At 42.2% G+C, this 6,000-nt stretch overlaps 1 protein-coding gene across 8 annotated transcripts in view; it reads left to right on the top strand.

The window, feature by feature from the left end:
* Positions 1–265: 265 nt before the first annotated feature.
* Positions 266–6,000, top strand: part of MBNL2 (muscleblind like splicing regulator 2) — a 173,603-nt gene continuing 167,868 nt past the window's right edge. For 7 of the 8 annotated variants that reach the window (XM_004088156.1, XM_030813576.1, XM_003279199.2 and 4 more), the window contains exon 1: positions 272–508. The gene's annotated coding sequence lies outside the window, so the exon portion shown is untranslated. Of the gene's footprint in view, positions 509–6,000 lie in introns of all 8 variants that reach the window. The other variant, XM_004088157.2, reaches the window with a different exon arrangement.

Genomic DNA, 6,000 nt, shown 5'->3' with positions numbered 1-6,000 from the left:
ACGGTGCAGCTCCTGGCTTCGAGCTTGCTGTCTTCAAGGGTGTTTTCTTGAGCTACCCCTCTCTCTGCTCTGCCAATTATGTGCCACTTTGTCTTGGTGCTATGATTGCTTTCTTCTGAGAGGGAAATTCCTCTTTCATCAGTATGGATGCACTGTTTTTACACACTGCAAGTGCTGTGTTACTGTGTCAGTCATCCTATTAGGGCCAGTTTCAGACGAGTAGGTCTGACGAGCTGGCTGGGGATTGGCTGGCCCCGGCTGGGAGGGATTTGTCGGAAGGAAGGGCTGCAGCTTACAGCAACAGAGTTTAGACTGTCTTTGCTTCATCATCTGAAGGTAAAATTTTCCAGATCCGGCAGACGGCTTTCAGAGTACAATAAACAGGGAATGAGAACTATTTACATGGAAGTTTCTTCCTCATGATGCGGTGGAGAAGCCTCGGCCACTTGGTTCTGCCAGATGTTCCTGGGGTTACTGTAAATGGGAAGGACAGGCAGAGCTAAACAAGGTAGGAGAATCGCCCCCCTTTTTTGAATGTTTAAAGAGTTTGCTGCAGTATGCTGCATTCCATGTGTGCTGCTTACGGGAGCCAGGGAAACTGGATTCCACTAATTCAATTGTAATACTTGCGGGGGACCCTGGAGTTTTACGTAACATTTTGATTTGAGAAAAAGAAATGGCAAAGCTTGAATCTATGCCGCCTGTTTGGGGTGAGGCACGAAATCGAGTTTTTATGCAAAGAATCGATTCATTTATTATATTATTTTTTAAAAACCATTTGAATTCTTTGGAGCAATCTTATTTTCTTGCTATGAAAAATTGTCATATTGCCATAGCTAGTTCCCAAATAGATAAAGTTTACATGGATCCTATTATTTGAAAACAGACTTGCAATTAAGGATTAAAAAAAAATTCATGGTAAATAATCATCGGTTGAATGTTTGGCCAAACGTATGTGTCTATTTATTAAAAATTAGGGACCTACCTAGCTCTAAAATGCTACAGCTTTAATTGAGTTTCAAAAGCACATTTTAAACAACCTAGCAAGAGGTAGCTTTCTGGCAAGTTTTCGATACTGTAGTTCAATGTTTACATTTCTTTTCCTGGCATGTCTGAGCCTTTGTTTCCAGCTTAAAAGTGGAACCATTATATTCAAAAGTAAAGCTGGGTTAATAATGCTTACTGCAATTATCTGATCTTTATGCATTTTTAATGAGAACACACAGCCAGCAGAATAATTTAATGAGGGCAGGCTAGCTTTTAAAGCTGTGTTTTCACTATGCCGAACGATATCAACTTTCTCGCTGAGAAGCAGCAGTGAGAAATGATGGAGAAGATTTATTTTTAACACACTTGGCCCAGGAGAAGGAAAGGATATATTTGCTAAAGAATTCTTTCTGCCCTTTTCCGTTTTAAATTTCTGCCAGGCATGAGGAAACTGTGCTTTTTTGTTAGGCCTCGGAAGCATGTGTTTACAATAAATGTGTAACATTTTTAGAATAGTTAGCAAGCACTGAAGCGAAGAAAAAAATCTGACTTGCCTAACCACCACCACCTTGAATGTTCTACAAGAAACATTACTGGCCCTTTAAAAGACAAAGGTTAAGTGGAAAGCTATTTGTTAATTGGGTAATGTGTGCGTTTTGGGGACAATAAGGTTTTTAAAAAAGGCAGGGGGAACATTCTTACAATCTTTAAATAAGAGGAAGTTTCTTCAGCTATCCTACTTGTTTTGCAAGGAGCAGTAGAACTACTCATTTAAATAAGGGCAATGCCACGTAGATTCTTCTAGACCCACTGTTTTTACTTTCAAGGAGAAGTGCAGGACACTAGCCCAGAACTTCTGACGTCATCCCCCAACTATTTCTGCTGTGTGTTCCTTTATTCGAGCTTGTGGAGAGGAATATTTCTTTATGTCCTGGTCAGGAACATTCTAACTCCCCACTGGCAGGACTTAAGTTATGTCTTTATATTTTCGCCTGTCTTTTGTAAACCGTAAACCTGTCCCCTCATAAATAGGGCATCTTCTCGTACCTGCCTCACGTCGGGCCGGTCAGCACAGGTTTTCTGCAGGGCTTCTGGCTGGGCTGGCAAAAAGCAGCAGGGAGCAGGGCAAAGCTTTTTTTCTGGCCTGACTCCCCCTTGGTGCAGCCCAGCGCTGCCACCTGGGTGGATGGTCCCAGGGCCCTATTCCCAGTTGCTCCAGAGCCACTATTTAGGATCCAGGTTGTGCCACCAAGTTCAAGGCTGGTTGTGACGGTGGGAACAGCTGCTTTCATAGAAAAATCATCATGTCCTAGCACAGATGGCCCCAAGCAGGGGAAGTACAATACTGCAGGCTGCGAATCCATGTCACAGGTGGCAACCTTGGTCACAGAGATCAAGGGGAAGGGTAGCGTTTACGAAGGAACCTTTTAAAAAGGATTCTGACTGGAGCACATTGGAGTTCTCGGGAGTTCCCAAAGCTAGTTTGTATCTCCTCTCCGACTACTCACGTAGTTTTGAGCAAGTGCCTACCTTAATTTTTCTATCTTTTAATAGAATTGAATCATACTTGCTACACCTTCCCTCATCATTTAGCATTCTGAGACCTTGACCTTTTACCAAAAAAAAAAAAAAAAAGTTGTTTGTCTCTTGGCACATTGAGCTATTTAAAGCACAAAGGGATAAAACCTCGGTATTAAGAAACTGTTGGCAAATGCCTTAGAGTATTAAGACACATAGTCATATACACAAAACCCTTCACTCTACTTTGTGCTCATGTAAATTTTTTAGGGACATTTATTCTTAGTTCAACAAATGAAATTTCCAAGGAAATCAAAGCGTTGTTGTTTGCATTTTTTCCATCGATCTAGTCTAATATACTAGAAGCTCTGCAAAGCACACTATTCTGGCCATAGGCCTTGTAGTGCCCAAAACATTTAATGCTGTTTTTCCTTTGACTTTTGTGTTAAATTTGTGAAAGTGGAGTAAATGAGAGAAAAAACAGGAGGGAAGGAGAAAAATGTGCTTGTGAAATATACTGGTTAGGTAGCTTTACTGGTTAACAGTCTGCCTTCTCTCTGCTAGTTGTTTCAATTTGCTGTTGCTATGGTGAAAACAAATCAATATCACATGGCTACCAGCCAGTCCCGCGCTCAGGGAGCGCCATAGAAATTCAAGATCAGGTACTCCAGATTCCAAGCAAGAATTGGGAAAAGAGGATTTAGATGCTGAGCTTAAGAGAATTCCTTATAGTAGAATAAGTAGGTTCAATCTCGCATGCATTTTCTCTTCCTTTTTTCCTGTACTTTCCTACTGACAACAAGAAAAAGATGAAAAGGAAGGTATACTGATTTGTTTACATTTCCAAAATGACAAAACAGATTATCAACATAGAAATAGGTTGGCAGCATTGCAAGGGGTGAAGGATTCTGATTCAGGAAAAGGTGGATAACTACAAGATATGTTGGTTGTTGAAAACATAGTTTGGGGGCCTTTACCATCTTCAAGTACAGCTACATGTCAGAGCTGGCTGGGTTGTGCCAAGCAGAGAAACCTGGCAACTCTAGGGGACAGGTGGGCAGTGGAGATAAGGGGGGGTTATAAAAAGGTAGGGAGGTGTGGGCATAAAAATCAGCAAGCAAGAAAGCCCAGAGAAAGCTGCAGGTCAAGAGTCAGGCCAGGCGAGCACAGAACCCTGCTGGGGCATGGCAGAACAGGAGAGGACAGTTCGCCCTGTTCACCAAATCTGCCCAAGACCCAAGCTAAAGGCCTAGCACAGAAAGGCAGGAAATAGCTGCAAAGAGACGTAAAGGTGTCATGGGCCCAGGCATCCTTTCTGGAAGGGTCGACTCAACTGGATGGGCATGGATGTCCACTGCTGGGGAGAGCAAAGAGCTTGATATTTTAATGCTTTGGTTTCTCTCAGAAGAATGAGGCAGGAGGACTTAACTGGGCTTTGTAGATTAGTTAACATACTATTTTTTTTCCTCCAGTTTTATACTCTGCTCAGTTTTTTTTCTTTTTAAAAATGTGCACAAACTATTTGTTGCGGCCGTGATAATATTCGTAGTAAAGAGCCAAAGGTGCTGCGTGGCTGGGTCTGCATCAGGCCTGGGCCTCAAACTGCACGGCTCCAACTACACAGTTGTTTATGGAGACCAGTCCTGGCCTCCTCGGCTGAGAGTAAAAACAGGTGTGAAAGGTAAGGCCTAAGGGTTTCTTTTGTAAACCTGAGCTCTGAGGCTGATGGACAAGTTTGGGGCTGGCCTGCCCTCCTCAATACCGCAGAAACGCTTGGTAATAAAAGTGGACTCAATAATTTACCTTAGTGTTTTGACAAAGAATGCATTGTCTGAATTATCCTAGGTACTATATTCCATCAATCAGTCAACAAGTGTTTATTAAACACCTCTGGGCTTCCCTGGCTTTTGCTATTCGGTGAGAAACCCAACTCGGTAACCTGATACCTGCCTTTGTGTGTGTGTATGAAAATAAATGATACAAAATTGTAAGTTTCAAAGACTTGAATAACTTTATTGGCTAATATTAATTTAGCATTGTTAACCATCAGATTAATTTTAGGTTTGGGGCAGTTTTGGTGATTGGGGGAAAACAAGAGATGGAGTTTTGAGTTTTAGATATCTATACGTATGTACTTTCTTGACCTCTGTTGTATTTCTCCAGATAAGTACTGTTTAAATAACATATAAAGATGTCAGATGAGCAATAGATAGATAAGAATGGTGCAAAAACAATTCAAAATATGAAGCTACTGAGAGCAATTTCTGAGTCTCAGCACGCTGAGTTTTGGCCCCAAAGTGCCTGGGGAAAATGGACATGTCATCTAAAAAGCTGTAAATACCAGCCAACAACAGGAAGTCTTAGACCCCTGTCCCACACTTCTGAGCTGCAGGGTGTGGGGGAAGCCCGCATGCCTTTATCTCACTGTCTCCATCTCTAGCAAGGAAACCTGTTTCCTGACTCTGCAGAATTTCACTTTCCCCTTTTTTTCTTAAAAGCAGAGTTACAAAAAAAAAGAAAACCTATTTCCTTTTGAAACACTAAGTTTTGGGTTTATTTGTCTGTTTTACCCTAACATCACAGTTAGTGTGTATTCTCTGGGCACAGACAAGCTTCGAGGTTCAGGGATGCAGCCTTGGGGAGAGCTGAGAGAGGAGGCTGAGGATGTAGCCATGTTTATAGAACCCTTTTCAGGCATGGGTCTTGGCAGACAGATGGGCAGGTCCAAGGTTTATGGGCATTGACTGCAAGCTGGTTGCTGTAGAAGAGCTCCAGGGTGGTACATGACCTCAGAGGAAAAAGGGAGGAGTCAAGAACACTGAAAATGCTGCGGCCCATTTGCAATCCACAATAGCAAGGAAACAAGATATGTACAAATGAGATAAGGATGGTTTAGCACTCAAATGTCTTCAAGAGGAGAATTAACATATGTGTAGTTTCTTACACTTTACAAAGGGCGTTCACAGGCATTATCTTAATTAGCAGTTCAAATAGAGGGTTAAAAAGTGGGAGTCTAAGCTCAGGGCACTCTGGCAAGGGTGTGCTGGGTAAAGCTGCTGGAGGAGATGCATTATAAACTGGATTTTTAAAACTTGGATTTATTGATTTTTTTTTCCAGCAGCTAATTGACTTGAATTTTGAAGGACAGGAAAAACTTAGAACTGTCCCTGGGGGTGCACATGCATGTCCCCGAATGCCTTCACGGACAGCGCGTGCATTTAGACTAGACTTCGGGACCATTCGTAGCCTAGATGCCAAGGAAGTGCAAGAAGACAGGTTGATTCGCTTTGCTTTTTCAGCTCTGACTGCTAGGCATTCAAGCACAAAGCCTGTGCTGGCTCTGCACCCCAAATGGTCACACAGCAGTGAGGTGCTTCTAGAACAGAAAATCCATGCGTAATTATGAATGGTCTGCAGGTCTGGGAAAAACCAAAGTCTACAAGGAGACCAAAATTCAAAGCATTCAATTTTCCCATAAGAGTATCTCATTGAGTT

Source organism: Nomascus leucogenys, chromosome 5 (genome assembly GCF_006542625.1).
Source record: "Nomascus leucogenys isolate Asia chromosome 5, Asia_NLE_v1, whole genome shotgun sequence".
In the NCBI taxonomy this organism is placed as follows: domain Eukaryota; kingdom Metazoa; phylum Chordata; class Mammalia; order Primates; family Hylobatidae; genus Nomascus; species Nomascus leucogenys.
The sequence above is the reverse complement of the archived record's forward strand: the minus strand, read 5'-3'. Positions and strand labels throughout refer to the sequence as shown.